Source organism: Zeugodacus cucurbitae, chromosome 2 (genome assembly GCF_028554725.1).
Source record: "Zeugodacus cucurbitae isolate PBARC_wt_2022May chromosome 2, idZeuCucr1.2, whole genome shotgun sequence".
Taxonomy (NCBI): domain Eukaryota; kingdom Metazoa; phylum Arthropoda; class Insecta; order Diptera; family Tephritidae; genus Zeugodacus; species Zeugodacus cucurbitae.
In genome coordinates this window covers 42,608,003-42,625,370 of record NC_071667.1, presented here as the reverse complement: position 1 = coordinate 42,625,370, position 17,368 = coordinate 42,608,003, and the positions used below count along the sequence as shown (strand labels likewise).

Below are 17,368 nucleotides of genomic sequence, written 5' to 3'. Positions count from 1 at the left end.
TTTTAGCGCTTCAAAGTTAGACATTTCGACGAGGTAACTTTTGTTTAATATTTATTTGTATATTTTCGGATACATTATTAATCTGAACTAAACTAAACGATTGGACTAAAATATTAAGTGAAGAGTGCACATTCGTTTTGAAGTGGCATTTTATTCAAATATAACAAAATTACATTCAAAAAGTATAGTTTCATATACTACGTTTATGCTTCATTTCTACTCGGTTATATTATACACGGGTAAGTTCAACCCACATGCATAAACATTTTTTCACCACGAGTTAAATGATCTATTCGAATAGAATATTCACATTTTCTTTACATATGTAGGAAGGATGGAATCATGTGTAAAAGTTCACGTAATTGAGGAAAGATTTTGATTGCCATTCACTTGGGAGTGGCCAGAAACGATTTTTCTCCACATGGCTGAAGCAGCTCACGTTCCGGTTTTAGACAAAGTATCTTCTGGGTAGCCAACAAACAGCCGTTTGGAGGCGAGCTAAAGAAACTCCCTTTTGATGACGACCCCAGCAAACCTTTTAAGGATTATGATTTGAGGGCATGCACCTGGAATGTCCGGACCCTTAAATGGGAAGCTGCCTCTACCCAGCTAGTTGATGTCCTCATACGACTATAGGCTGATGTCACCGCCATCCAAGAAGTGTGATGGACGAGACAAGGACGGAAGAAAGTGGGTCCTTGTGACAAATACTACAGCGATCATATAAAGGAGCGCAAATTCGGTGTTCGATTTGTGGTGGGAGAGAGACTCCGTCGCCGAGTCATGGCATTCACCCCGGTGGATGAACGTCTAGCCACAATCAGCCTAAAAGCGAGATTCTTCCCCAACGAAAGGGAAGGACGATGTGACCAAAGATACTTTCTATAAGCTTCTAGAACGCACCTATGACCTCTGTTCCAGCCACAATGTCAAAATCGAGCTTGTCGATTTCAACGCTAGGGTGGGTAAAGAAGGTGTCTTTGGCACAACAGTCGGAAAATTCAGCCTTCATGACGATCATGTTGTGATAGACCGAAGACATGTCTGCAGTGTTTTAGGCGTGCGTACGCTCCGAGGACCAAATATAGACACGGACCATTATCTGGTAGCAGCGAAGATAGCACCCGCCTCGGTGCAGCAAAGAACGCCCGTCAAAAAACACAAGGACTGTTCGACGTCGAAAAGCTGCAATCGCAACAGACAACCAAGAAATAATCTACTCGACTTGCACTCCTGCTCTCTGAGAGCACTCATCAGCATCTCGGTATAAGGGAACTGTGGAACGGCATATCAAACTCACTGCGTACCGCGGCAGCCGATTGGATTTCGGCAACGACAAAAAACGAGCTGGTACGATGAGAATTGCCGTCTCGCAGCGGAGAGAAAACATACTGCCTACCTCGCAACGTTGCAAACGACCACAATACGTGCAGGATGGGATAGATACCGAGAGCTGAAGAGGGAAGCGAGACGCATCTGCAGACAAAAAAGAAAGAGGCTGAAATGCGTGCCGAAGAGCTTGAGAAGCTGGCAGACAGAGGTAATGCCCGAAATGTTTATGAAAAAATGAAGCGACTTAACGAAGGTTTCTAGACCGGAGCATCCTCATGTAGAGACCAAGGTTTTGATCTGGTAACCCATAAACTGTGCCAATTACTGTGGAATAAGCCTCCTAAATATCGCCTATAAGGTTCTATCGAGCCTATTGTGTTAAAGACTAAAGTCCACCGTCAAACACAACACAAACTGATTGGACCTTATCAGTGTGACTTTAGACCTAGAAACCACAACTGACCAGATATTCACCATGCGCCAAATCTTGGAGAAGACCCGGAGCTGCCTTTATACCGCGATGTCTGAATTTAGTATCCCCGCAAAACTAATACGGCTGTGTAAGTTGACGTTGAGCAACATCAAAAGTTCCGCTATGATTGGGAAGGATCTCTCCGAGCCGTTTGAAACCAAACGAGGTTTCAGACAAGGTGACTCACTATCGTGTGATTTCTTTAACTTGATGCTGGAAAAAATAATACGAGCTGCGGAACTAAATAGAGAAGGTACAATCTTCCATAAGAGTGTACAGCTGCTGGCGTACGCCATTAATTATGCTTTTTCCCGCCTGGATAAGGAAGCGAAGCGAATGGGTCTGGAGGTGAACGAGGACAAGACGAAATATCTCCTGTCATCAAACAAACAGTCAGTGCACTCGCGTCTCGACTCCACATCACTGTTGACAGTCATAACTTCGAAGTCATAGATAATTTCGTATACCTGGAAACCAGCATCACACATAATGTCAGCCTCGAAATCCAACGCGGAATCATTGTTGCCAACAGGTGCTACTTTGGACTGAGTAGGCAATTGAAAAGTAAAGTCCTCTCTCAACGAACCAAAATCAAACTCTACAAGTCGCTTATCATTCCCGTCCTGATTTATGGTGCAAAAGCGTGGACGATTCAACATCAGATGAGACGACACTAGGAGTTTTCAAGAGGAAAAAATTCCGCAAGATTTATGGTCCTCAGGCTATTGGCAATGACGAATACCGCAGACGATGGAACGATGAGCTGTACGAGTTATTCGACGACATTGACATAGTTCAGCGAATAAAAAGATGGACGTCCAAATGGATGAAAATACTCCAGCTCTGAAAATATTCGATGCAGTAGCCGCGGGAAGCCGAGGAAGGGGAAGGCCTCCACTCAGTTGGAGGGACCCGGTGAAGAGCGACCTGGTTACACTTGGGATCTCCAAATAGCGCCGAACTGCGGCTGAAAGAGAGGTGTGGCGCGCTATCATCGATTCGGCTTTAACCGGTTAAACGGTTTCCACCCCAATCACATACATGTAGACGTGTTAATTCGGGTGCATATGCGGATTTAGAGTTAAGTTGAAAATCAGCTGATTTTTGAGCCGGTGTATATTATTTTGACAAATTGCATATACTTTTAAACTTCTTATTTGGACATGAATGAATGACAAGGCAAACAATTTTCCACCACCAGACAACATTTGTAAAATACTGTTTTTCTTTAATAAAATTTAATAATGTATCCATTATTTCCAAAATTAAATATTTTTCAGATTTAGACGTATCGTTTAATTTTGAATTTATTTTTCTGGGCCAATATATCACCCCGATTTGAAACACAGTTTATCAGGCATGTTCTGCGAATCGTTTTCGGGCAATATTTTCATATTTTCCGTTTTCAAATCTTTTGACATGTTCTGTAAATTGTTCCGTTTTTGTTTTTTTCGAACATAACCAAATCGTTTTATCGCCCTGTTCTGCAAATCTGAATGGTTACAATTTTCCGATTTTTTATATTCGGCAACGGTTTGTTTCAGAAACATTTATTACAATGTTCGTATTTATAAAAATAATATTTTTTATATATCAATAAGCATATACATATTATCGAAAAAGTAAAGCATGTGTTGTCAGGGTTTGTTGCGGCCGTTGAGGCCATTTAAGGTTCTCGAAGTTTTGGGGTGGAAAGTTAGTGAATCGGAGGAAGAGTGCCAAGAACAGCAAAGCTACCCCATGTTACCGAAACCCAAGAAGGTGCTGAAAAATTTTTCTGGTAATAAAATGGATGTTCGTTTGTACATGGTTTTACCATAGCTGCATGACTTCCATCAATGTAATGAAATGAAATGGTACACATACCCGTATATATATTTCTCAATCTAACAAAATTAAAATCATATAACGTAATTCTATTTTCAGCTTCTAATTGATTAACATTTTGCAGCCAGTCAAATTTTTATACTCTCGCAACAAAAGTTGCTAAAGAGAGTATTATAGTTTTGTTCACCTAACGGTTGTTTGTAAGTCATAAAACTAAACGAGTTAGATATAGGGTTATATATATCAAAATGATCAGGGTGACGAGACGAGTCAAAATCCGAATGTCTGTCTGTCCGTCCGTCCGTCCGTCCGTCCGTGCAACGGATAACTTGAGTGAAAATTGAGATATCTTGATGAAACTTGGAACACACGTTCCTTGGGGCCGTGAGAGGGTTGCTTTCGAAAATGGGCAAAATCGGACCACTGCCACGCCCACAAATTGGCGAAAACCGAAAACACATAAAGTGTCATAACTAAGCCATAAATAAAGTTATAAAAGTAAAATTTGGAATAGGGGATCGCGCTAGGAAGGGGCATATTTGGATGTAATTTTTTTGGGAAAGTGGGCGTGGCCCCGCCCCCAAATTGGTTATTTGTATATAACTCGCAAACCAATAAAGCTGTATAAACCAAACTTTCTGCAGTCAGTTCTCTTACGTACCCCACCACACACCATAAAAATAGTTGAAATCGGATAATGACCACGCCCACCTCCCATACAAAGTTTAGGTTGAAACTTACTAAAAGTGAGTTAACTCAGTAACGAAAAACGCCAGAAACGCCACTAAATTTCACATAAGAAATGGCAGATAGAAGCTGCACTCAGATTTTTTTACAAAATGGAAAATGGGCGTGGTATCGCCCACTTATGGGTCAAAAACCATATCTCAGGAACTACTCGACCGATTTCAATGAAACTTGGTTTGTGATAGTTTTCTTACATCCCAATGATATGTTGTGAAAATAGGCCAAATCGCTTCACAACCACGCCTACTTCCTATATACCAGAACTTTGAAGACGATCTGAATCGTTAACTTTACAATATATATAGTAAGCACTAGTGAAGATATCGATGCAGAACTTTGCACAAGTACCACCTTTATAGTGTGGAAGCCCCATTCAAAAAATCTTAGCCTTTCCTTACTTGTTTAACTTGTCTTTAATGTCACTAATTTAAAAGAAAAATTTCAAAGGAAGGCGATTATGATTAGAGTTTCTTGATTAACTGCATTATATACTCAATCATCGAAATACTTGAATACTACGTTGCAGGTAATTTGCACTCACACTGCATAAGTATGTTTATGTTGGTGGATATCTACCGCTCAAATCTTAGTATTGAAGTTAACCAGGTATTGTATGACATATCAGAAGTGATTTATACTATATATGAATCGAAATCTGTAACCAAAAAGCAGACAAACACTTGACAGGGGTACTTTGGTAAACCAACAGTTGGTTGGTGCGCTCACTGTAACAAATAGAAGGCGGCAACTAATGACAATTCTTCGAGTTTTTCTTTTCTCTTTCTGAATTTAGTTAGTGAGTTGGCATTTCAATTTACCTGTTGTTAAGGTTTTATTGTTGTAGCTAAAACATATCACAATACTGAGTTTCAAGTCAACCAATAAAAATGTTTTAATTACCGACTCATAACTCGTTTACATTCCGTGGGTTTTTATTCATTTACTGGTATTGAACACATAATGATTTGAAAACACGACGCTTAAATGTTCATACGTACTGAATGGCTATTTTTAATTAAGCTGCTTTGTATTCCGCCGACTGACTTAATCAACTCAATAATACTGATGTATTTTTGGCAGCTGTAAAATATTAGGAATTTAGAGCAAATGTTTATATATGCACATCTTACAGTACTTCCTGGCGAATGGTAAACACGATTGTTAGCAAACACAAGTGAAATAAGAATTGCAAGCTGTCTTGCCATTGCTCTTTAGCCCTATTGTTTATGCCTACTTTTTGGTGGCTTTATATCAACATTACATTTTACTAACCGGTTAAATTATGTGGACGTGAAATATATACTATAGCTTAGGGGCAAAATGGTTAAAATCTGTCCAATAATTACAACATATCTTTATATATAAAATTATTTTGCACGTGTGTATGTCACTGATCTCCTCCTAAACGGCTGGACCGACTTGCATGAAATTTTTTGTGTATCTTCAGGTGAATTCGAAAATGGTTTGTGATGACTACCCCTTCGGTCCAATTTAAATGGTAAATTTAAATTTATATTTTTTTTTAAACAAATAAATCGCGGCGCTATTGTTTTGTGTTTCTTGTGGACTTTATTCCGATTACACTTGACGAATTGTATGTTATCTTAATAACGTTATATAAATAAATTCCTAGAGTTTAAAATGTTTGGTAACGCCCTTAGTTTAGCCCTCCCTTACTTTTTTTCTATATGTTAGTCTGCCCGGATGGATAAACTATTGTTAAAACTTAGTACATACATGTGTATTTAAAGCTTCTCTGCAAAAACATAAACGCAAAAAATGTAATTTTAGAAATGTTGTTTAACATTCTTTGTTTACGAATTAAAATTATGTTCTAAATTTAATTACTGCTTAATCCAACGTTTATAAAGCCTCTATAGGGAATCTCATCCCCCTTCACTGCAATTTTTGGCACTTGCATCTTTGCTGCGCTCATACATCAAGGTAACTGAAACCAAACTACTTATTGGTTTTCAAAAATATATAAATTGACAAAAAAATAACAACCAATAAACATAAAATTCAGCTGTTAAGGTTATATGGTTACGGACACGCTTCACACAAAATTCGGAAATTCCGATATTTGACTTTGTTGGAATGATTTTACTTACTTGTTGTAAAAATGTTAAAAAATATGAAAACAACGGATGGTCTTATTTTGTTAAATTTTCTATTCGCTACGTGAAATCACCTGTAATAATTACATTACTTAAAACTATTTAATTGTCTTATGAAAGGTGACACTGAGGTCACTTGTGCGCTGCAATAAAATATGAATATTCCACAGGTAATAGTTTTAATTGCTCTGCAAAGTATTTCAAGGTAAAAGAATGAGAAGAGTAAAAAAATCGCTCATTAACCAAAACAGGTAAGCAACCTTTAGCCAAGTAAAAAAGTGTCTGAGCTGCGTTGACCTTGAATTGGTTAAAAAATATTACTTACATAAAATCGTAACCTTAGCCAAAACAGGGAATTTGAAACGCATCATATCAAAGGCCTACAAATACAAAAACGGGGAATAGAAAACTATGAAAACCATGTTTTCAAGTTTACCGCATTTACTACAAGATATACATTTAGTTAATACAATATACTGCAGTTGGTCTGATGCTAAGTAACTTTGTCGAATCCAAAAGAACAACGAGTAGGTTGGCGCACCAAATGTGTTGCTTGGTTTATGCTAACGTTTTGGCTTAAACATCGTGTACAGAAAAGTCAGTACTTTCCTCCACTTATTTTGCAATGCTATTATAAAAAGTAGAAGGATAAAAGAACTTTACTTTTTATTGCTTAACATCATGGGAATTGGAAGCCATTAATGCGAATAGCTTTTTGGGAAATTATACAGACCTCATTCGGTGGCGTTAATGCTTTGTAAATTCACATAAGGAAACCATTATCACCTGAAATATATCTGCCATTTTCATATCTGCTCTTGTGCAATTCATATCAAAGTGGTCCTTTGTTTGTGAAAATAGCAGATGAGACAAACACGGAAGGATACTCAGGCTGGCTCAATAACGTATGGTTTCTTAATCGTCTCGGAGCTTTGATGATATTACTTACAATGTTTAATACTAGAATTTGCAAACTTATTTTTTTTTTATAAATATGAAAAGCCTAAATTTTCAATGAAATATTTATTTCAAAATATGAGGTTATGCTATAAATGCGGTATATTTTATATTAGAAACAAAATCGTTAACATTGATTTGAAGGTGAATCAATGTCGAATGAAAAAAAAAAAACAAATTACGAATTTGGAGGAGAAGGATTTGACGGTTTCAATCCACATCCAAGATGACAACTGATTTAGAAAATCAGTTTATAAATGATGATCCAAATGTGGAACGGTCATGAAATTTTCAGCGAAATGTTAAGAGTGCTATTGAATGCTTTAACAATTTATATAAAGATAATTTTTTTTACAGCGTCTTTTGCCTGTGATTTTGAAGTTTCTAAAATACGATTTTTCATTCTTAAATTGATCTCGTTACTTTTTGGTTAATTCATATATTTTTTGTTAAATTAAGTACTCTCACGATGGTCAACTTAAGTTTCATTTCGCTCTCTTTTGAACGAACATATCTTTTTATAGCGATCGGCGAACTTTGATGCATTTTGCAACTTAAATGCACTTTTATACAAATTATCAACTAGTCGTTTGCTTATTTATACTGCAAACTAACAACGAAAACTTTCACACATTGTAGGTAAATAAGACATTAGTAGTACTATGAGTATTAAAAGAAAAAAATTTAAAAGTCGCCTATGTACATGCAAATTTATTTAGGACTCTTTAGATAAATGAAAATTTCAACAAAATAATTCGCCATCAACGCGTCAGTTGAGCGAACTTCTAACCCCAATCGTTGTTGGCTTTCGAATATTTACTCAATCTGCACAGAAGCTGTAGCAATTCACTTAACAGCCAATAAGAATCATTTTCCTCTGCCAACAAGAAAAAGGCAAGTAGCAAAATTTTGGCGTTGAAAAAAATAGAACGTAAATAAAAAAAGTATAAGGTTTGCACAGCTTAGCTATTCGTTCTCTCCACATGTCAGTTCAACGACGGCTGCTTTCACACAGATGCTCTGCTCTTATTTCGATGGTGGAGACGACTTTGTCGATTTGGATTTTTTTTACTTCTTCTGCCATTTCTATAACTATAACAATTCCCATAATACTTTTGCTATTGCAGTAGAAACGATAACACGCATGTAAAGGCGCCACTAAAATCAATACCAGCGGCATTTATGCTTTTATGTATAAATATACATATGTATGTACATATGCCATTTATATACTCATGAATGTTCCACTCCCACATTCCAGTCCTCGCATACATTCTCCATTTACTTATTTTTTTCTTACATTCTTTGGTCGCTTCTTTGGAAAATTACCAGGCGATTGCTATTATGGAGAACTTCCCGATTATATACTATGGGCGGTGATGCACATGCGCTTCAAGCTTGCCAGCATTATATACATATATGCATGCGAAATACATACATAGGTATGTTCCTACGTTACCTCCAAGGATGAACGAAATAATTTACATAAAATGAACCAGAAGAAACTCGGAATACATATTTCGTCTTTAAAAATGTTTTATCAGATTAAAAAAAAAATCAGGAAAAAAAATTATAAGTGTTTATGTATTTCTAAAACCTTCTGTATATTTTAAATACATAAGTAAGTTTAAGTAAATTAGTACCTCATAGGTATATACCCTGTGGTTTCTGAAATAGTATCGAATGCTTTTAAACTTTAAAAATGCAGTGCTCGCCCGAAAACGTGAACTATTTAAAACCAAGGCAATTCACATTTACGAATTGTTCACGTTTCCGAACACCCAAAAATTATAAGTTAATATATTATCAGTACCTGTGGACTGATGGTTCATGCAAACGAACATTTTATACTCTCGCAATTTATTGATATATTTTTATTAAGTTAACACACAATTTGACCCAATTTGAAAATCATATAATTAGGTATATGAGAGCTAGGGGAAGTTATGACCCAATTTTAACCATTTCTGGTACAGAGACATTTATTTGTATTTCCTCTGAATTAAATTAAGATACCTGAGAGATTTACCGAAATTATCGGTGAAAAATTACCACAGATCATATACAGTATTTGTATGAAGTTTTATTTCGCTATCTTCATTGGTTCCTTATGTATATATTATAAAGTGAAGGAATAAGATGGAGTTCGGAATTGAGTTACATGGGAAGTTGTCGTGGTTGTGAACCGATTTCATCCATTTTTCACACATATCATCAGAGTTATATACCGAATTTCATTGAAACCGGTCGAGTAGTTCCTAAGATATGGTTTTTGACCCATAAATGAGCGATGCCACGCCCGTTTTCCATTTTGTAAAAAAATCTGAGTGCAGCTTCCTTTTGCAATTTCTGCTGTAAAATTTAGTGTTTCTGACGTTTTTAGTTAGTGAGTTAATTCACTTTTAATAATTTTCAACCTAACCTTTGTATGGGAGGTGGGCGAGGTTATTATCCGATTTCAACTATTTTCATGGTGTGTGGAACTGACTGTGAAGTTTGGTTTGGTTATAGATTCATTGGTTTGCGAGATATATACAATTAACCGATATGGGGGCGGGGCCACACGCACTTCCCAAAAAAAATTACAACCAAATATGCCCCTTCCTAGTGTGATCTTTTGTTCCAAACTTTACTTTTATAACTTTATTTATGGCTTAGTTATGACACTTTATGTGTTTTCGGTTTTAACCATTTTTTGGGCGTGGCAGTGGTCCGATTTTGCCTTTTGCCATTTTCGAAAGCAACCCTCTCACGGCCCCAAGGAACATGTGTTCCAAGTTTCATTAAGATATCTCAATTTTTACTCTAGTTATCCGTTGCACGGACGGACGGACGGACAGACCGGCATTCGGATTTTGACTCGTCTCGTCATTTTATAAATATAACCCTATATCTAACTCGTTTAGTTTTAAGACTTACAAACAACCGTTATGTGAACAAAACTATAATACTCTCTTAGCAACTTTTGTTGCGAGAGTATAAAAATAGCCGACGTGCCTCAGGCGGATTTTGAGTTTTTGTACCATCCATTGCTAGCGTAAAAATAAACCAACGATAAACAGATATCTCCATTTTGGGCATATTAGAAGTATACAGGGTTTTTATTTTTCAAGGTCAAGAAAATGTGTAGTTTGTATTTTTGCTTTAATGCCACAAGTTGTGGATTAGCAACATTATTATTTTTCACTAAGAAAGTCACATTCGACCCTTTTTGTAAATGACCGGGAATTCCAGCTTTTTTTAACGTCACACAGATTCCTTAGAACTAGAGATGACCATTAAAAAAACGTCTATGTTTTATTCAATATGATGCATAGAAACTTGACATCGATGTTATGCGATGCATCGAATAAAAACATCGATGCATCGACAAAGTATCACTTTTACCGAAAGTTATTAAATTTTGTTTTTACAGCAGTAAAACTGAATATTAAGTTCGGAAATAATACTACTAAAGAAATCTTCGCAAATAAATTAAAGAATTTAAAAATGATGTTATTCAACAATTTAAGTTTATAACAAGTAAGGAAAGACTAAGTTCGGGTGGAACCGAACATTTTATACTCTCCCAATTTATTGATGTAATTTCGCTGTACCAAGTTTCATTAAGATATATCAATTTTTACTCAAATTATCGCTTGCACGGGCAGAAGAACGGACGGACAGACGGACAGACATCCGGATTTCAACTTTACTCGTCATCCTGACTATTTATAACTCTAACTCTTTTATTTCTGGGTGACACAAATAACCGTTATGTGAACAAAGCTATAATACTCTGTGCAAAAATTTTCGAGAGTATAAAAATAATCTAATACAAAGTAAAACAACACATATTCTATATAAATTTTAATTAGTTTTTACAAACACCAATATTTATTTCCTAGGCATTGCAAAAAAAAAAAATTATTTAACTTTTTAGGTTTTGATTGCTCACTGTTTGACTAGCTTTCGAAAATAAACGTTCAGATGGAACTGATGTATTTTCTGCTAACCTTCCAACTAGAGTGCGTTTAGCTCGTCTGACATATCCAACAAATTGTTTCTATTTATATTCGTATTTTTTGGACTAATTTATAATGGTCAGTCCAAATACTAAACTAGTTTTCTGTTTTATCAGAACTTTCTGAAGAGTCCACGTCCATCCATTCAGCTTCTATTATAACCGCATTCATACATTCAATGTCATCAGAAGAATTCATTTTTTTAAATATAGGATCTAAAAAGGATGACCAGTGGGGTCACGCATTCTGCAGCATTCGTTCAGTCAATTTTTTGCATATCCTTGGCAGTTTAGACAGGGAACTAAAGGTATGATTTTACTACTTGTACTTGTAATTAATTTGTAGCTGCTTCTAATGGAGGGTTGATTACTTGCGTTATTATCAATCGTGTCGTCACACAATTTTTATTTACTTAGGTTTGTCAGTTTAAAGCAAGTACCTATCGAGACAAATCCCATAACAAAACAACTTTATTGATATAGTTTTATTAAGATACCACACAATTTGACCCATATATTCGGCATAAAGTTCAATAGAATAACGAAAATCATATATAGTATATGAGGGCTGAGGTAATACCTGAACCGAGTTCACTCGTTTTCAACACCAACATACATTATATTAAGATTCTATGCTCACTTAATTTGGATATTGCACATATTAACCGATTTATAAGGTATCAAGCCCGTCGTATTTTTGAAAAACCTATAATTAGGTATAGGGAAGCTAGGGTAAATTATGATCCGATTTTAACCAAGTTTGGTACTTTAAACTGCAATCTGCCTTGATAAACGAGTAATCAGGAATGATTTACAGTTTTATCCACTCATAAGTTTTAATATGAACATTGTAGTATTTGCCATTATTAAGTGCGGATAGAATCATAAGTGTTCATGGAATAGGATTTAATATTGAAACTTTTACATTAATTTGTCGGAATAACGAATTAAATAACGACTTAATTAACAACTTAAAGAGTTCGAGTGTTTTGCCATCCACGAGATTATAAATGGACCTGCTGGTTAGGAGAAGCATACGTGGTGCCTTTTGTTAGTCCAACAATCTCAGTTTGAACGACCGAATTTTAGTATTTGATTCGAAGAACGATTACTACAGAAGAAGCCTGCTCCTGTTCCTGTGTCACCCTTCGATTCGTCGGCGAATACAGTCACTAACAAAAATGTTTACATGTTTGTATAGTGACTTCGGTGAACTTCATTTCAACTCAAATAACTAGTAAGGAAAAGCTAAGTTCAACGAACATTTTATACTCTCAGCATTATTAAAACAAAAATTTTAGCTCCGCACATTGTAATTCGGGCATTAAGATACCACAATTTGACCTATAGAATAACGAATATCTTCATATATGGTATATAAGGGCTGAGGTATGTCCTGAACCGATTTCACTAATTTTCACCACCAAGGTACACTATATCTAAGATTTACTTAATTTGGGGGTCCCACGGAACGGACGGACGGACAGATAGACCGGATTTAGTTCGTCGAGAAAAGACTTTACTTTTCAATTGCCTGTTGGCAAGAGTGATTCTACGGCTAAATTTGTTGGTGAAGTTGTACATTGGAAAAAGCAGAACTATTGGCGCGATTATTGTGCGCGAAAATGTGGTGTGTGTCGACCCTCTTTGCACGGGTCGTTTCCAAGATTTGGCGTGTCGTTAGTTGTCTGGTGAGGCCACACTGGTAAGGTACACTCAGTTTGTTAACGAGTCTCCCTTTTTGGTATATTGGTATGCAAATCCAATGAATTAAACTAATATTTAAGTAACAAAATGTATACAAGTTTCTTGTGTTAAATAGTCCCAATTGCTAAACTAAATTAGTTGGTACAGTCAACTTTTTAGAAAGAGACTCTTTTGAATTTTTATATTCCATGTATCTAAAACCAGCTTCTATCATTATCTGAATTCGACGTGGCATGCTGTCAACAAGGTTTGTACACACGTATGTTGTGATAACATGCCAGACAGAATTCATTTTGACCACAAATCATCAAAGTATTCATTGGCCCCATAAACCTTCTTTTCATAACTCCCTGGAGGTGTTCAATGGGCAGATAAGAAGATTGTGGAAGATTACAGAAAACTTTATATCATATATTTTTTAATCACAAATTATTGGTGTTGAACGCGAAGTTTCGGTTGTAAATATCAGTATAATTTTGCGATATAACGCGAAAAGTATAAATTCAAAATATACCCATTGACAACAATCGGAGCCCAAACGATTAATTTTGAATTCATCAGACTAAATTACTTTCGTCCAATACTATTCGATCAAATTCACATTTTGCCCATCTAAAGATAATTGCAAATGTTTATGCCTTACAGTGAACAGTGGATATTTAGGTGGGCAGATCTCATAGTATTCCATACAATTTCAACAAACATGTTTGTGATTTTCCCCTAACCCTCTCATGTCATGAATTAAAATGGGCGGAGCCTATAGGCAACATTGGGCATGAAAGGGTTAAGGGCTTGTCATTTCGAATCTATTTTCATATTTCAAACACCTCTTTCAGTTTTTTTGTTCTATACCTACCTTTCTTCACTCGATATACGGTATATAGATTTTGCCATTGGTACTATCAATGATAGTATCATTGGTCCATTCATTTATGCTGCAGAAGGAAAAAGTTGTGTTTGTTCCCCAATAATCTTATTTTCTCGATCGAAATTCCTGTCGACTGACAAAATTCCTCCGTAAAGTTGTCACGCTTTGTGTTTGTACTAGCAATAAACGCTTTTGTACTAGAAATAAACGTGAGAAGTTCGAAATGTTATATGAAAGAAGAATTGCACTCAATTCTGATTTATTTAAGCACCATGAAGATATTTAAGACCCCAGATACCTTATTGCTGATGGTGGTCTCTTCACCGAAAATATGGGTCGATCCCCAAGATATTTTAATGACATTAAAAAAGCGTTATGCCTTGAACATAGACGACGACAGGCGACAGGCAGCACCTGTCAAATATAAAAAACACGCATTCAACGACTTCACGGCATCAGCCTTGCAAATTACAAACGTTTCAAATTTTGCCGACGATAATGAGTAACTGTAGAGCTGTCACCAATATGTGAAATGTAAAATTATTTAAAGCTCTAATAAGCATAACGTTATTTTACTAGCATATTCATTTGTAATAACATTTTATAATTTAAAACAATCGACCTTTTTATAAATTTGTTACACAAAAAATTTCATTTTGAACAAAATATATAAATTGTATTGAATTGAAAGGTTTTAGTACAGCAACAGTGTTTGATATGTCACTGCCGCCCTCAAAATGTTCAAGAAGTAGACTTCAAGACGACAAAGAAATTTCGCTGTACTACGTTGTGAAGTGTAGTCGTCTATGTGTTCAAAGGATCATTTTTGATAATAATGTCAATATAAAGATTTGATGCCGGCGGTATACAAAGGTTAATATGTAAGATATCCCAGAAAAATTAAGTGAACTTATAACTTATATGTATATATACTATAAACATATGTATATATGTATATGCAAAAATACTATACCTCATGAATTAACATTGTTAAGAAAAAAACATCTGTTAAGACCAAACAATAAGGCGGAACTCTGGGAGAAAGTTCAAGAGGTCTGGTATTATATTCCACAGAGCACCCAATTCGGGCTATACATAAAAGATGTACACCTGTGTTATACAATAAAGGGTAATATTATAATTCTTTATTTTATCTTTCTTTATGCAATATTTATTCATTGTTTTTTTAATGTTTTACTATAAAAAATAACACTTGATATAAAATAAATAATAAAAATATTTAATATTTTAGTTGAACTTAAATAAAATGCATATTTTTTGTTTTCAGAAGGGCAAATTAGTATTATGAATGATTATATTTTATTGTCCGTAACCGTATATATAATTGTGTGCAGTAATAAATAATTTATCGATTACACTTTAGCACTTAAGCAAATCATTTTACTCCTTTCTTAAACACTTTATTTCCAATAATGTAATTTTCAACCATTCGCTTGGCTATGTGTGTGTTATTTGCATGAAGTTAATATATTTTCTTACAAACAAAGTTTATAAAATAAATTCGATCTTTGTTTTAGTCTCATATACATAATTTGAAGATACGAAAGAAAGGTTAACCGCAGATCTGGATATACTTAAGTCGATGTATAGAGCACGGTACGAAGTAAGATCAAGAGTAGAAAAAGGTGGTCGGATTTGATTTGATTATATATTGGTAAAAAATAATTATGGAATAAGATTTAGAATTTAAAACTCTTAAGCTTGGTGTACAAAATAGACGAGAGGGAATATTTCCTGATGTCGATTTGAACATACCAATAAATATATACAATTTCCTTTAACTGCTGTTGGAGCGTAGGCCACATGACAATAGTGATACACATTTAAAAAACTTTGATTTCAAGGTTTTGACAGAATCTATTCCGAGTCTGCATTAACGGATTTAAAGAGGATTTATTCCTCTATTGTCTTCTTATAAATACAGTTATATAATTTTACAAAATAAGAAAACAAAATTTGCGACCGCTATCAAGATTTTATTCCACGAAAATAAGGTGCTATAAATTATGATACCGTCTTTTATGTTTTTAATTAATGTTTCATTAAGTATTCAAATGCATATGAGTCATAAGCCATATACATAAGTAAAAAGAAACATCCAAATTTTATTTATTCAAACGTTTTTTTTTAATAATTTTCAGTTGTTCGGTATATGTGATGGTATCGCTTTATTATATGAATGTATGTATCTGAATGCAATATTTCCTTTTAATAGCAGCCATGACAACTTACTCCATTGGAATTTGAAGAAGCCAATTGCTACAGACAAACAAAAACAGGTAAAATAAAAATTTATCAAATTTATTACACCAAGTAAGTGGTAAAATAAAGAAATGATTCAAATAGGTGTCACCAGAAAAAACAAGAAATGGATTTGAAATGAAGTTGTGTATCAAATGCAGCTGACAGAGAACGAACAAAAGAAACCAGACATACATATAGGGTGGTTGATGTAAATGATGGCGGCTGGCGGCAAAAAATATAAAAAAGAGCGAAGATATAAAAGGGAAAAAATACAATTGAGGTGGTTTTCAAGAGAACTCGATTTAGTTTGAAGCGATATTGTATTCAAGTGTTTACATGTTCATTCATATACTCGTTAAGAGTGTATGCGGACGGCTATATGCAAGTCTAATAAATTTGGTAGAAACAACGTTTTTAAATCTGAACAACGTAGGAACGTTTTCAGATCTTTCATTACAATAATACAATCATCTTACAACCGTACAGGTTTACTAAACCCGTGCGTACATTTACGAACAGTCTCTTGGTCAATGCGGCAGAAGCTTACGCAAAACCACGAACAAATGCCAACAGCGTCAACTGTTCACTACAGTTTTTGAACCCATGCTGCGTTAGTAATTAAAACAAATAAATAATTTTAAAGGCACTCACGATGTAAATTCGTCGTAACATAATTCATTGGCTTAGAAAATTTCCATACAAGTATATACATATTATAGTTTCCGTTTACAGAATAATACCTTTGACATACACGTTTTTATATGATAATACTAAAAAATAGCTCAATAAATCAATAATATATGTGAAAGATTCGATCACAGCTGACTACTATTTGCTGTCCTTAAGCTTCTTCATTAATTCAATTCAATTTGCAGGGCTCAGAAGAGAGCAAATATTTTCATATTTATATTATGTTGGAAAATCTTAATATCAAATAAAAATGTTGGAAATAAATTCGAAATTCGTTGTTTGACGAAACAGTCAATTAATTGTATTAATTTTGAGCGTCAAATTTACTTAAATTATTGGTAATTTACTCACTTATATTCATTAATTCATTTTGCTAAATATGC

General features: G+C 34.8%; 1 long non-coding RNA gene across 1 annotated transcript; it reads left to right on the top strand.

The window, feature by feature from the left end:
* The first annotated feature begins 3,296 nt into the window (after positions 1-3,296).
* Positions 3,297-17,105, top strand: LOC114804566 (uncharacterized). Its single transcript, XR_008470083.1, has 3 exons — positions 3,297-3,660; positions 16,193-16,330; positions 16,398-17,105. It is a non-coding gene; the product is annotated as an uncharacterized LOC114804566 (long non-coding RNA).
* The last annotated feature ends 263 nt before the right edge of the window (positions 17,106-17,368 follow it).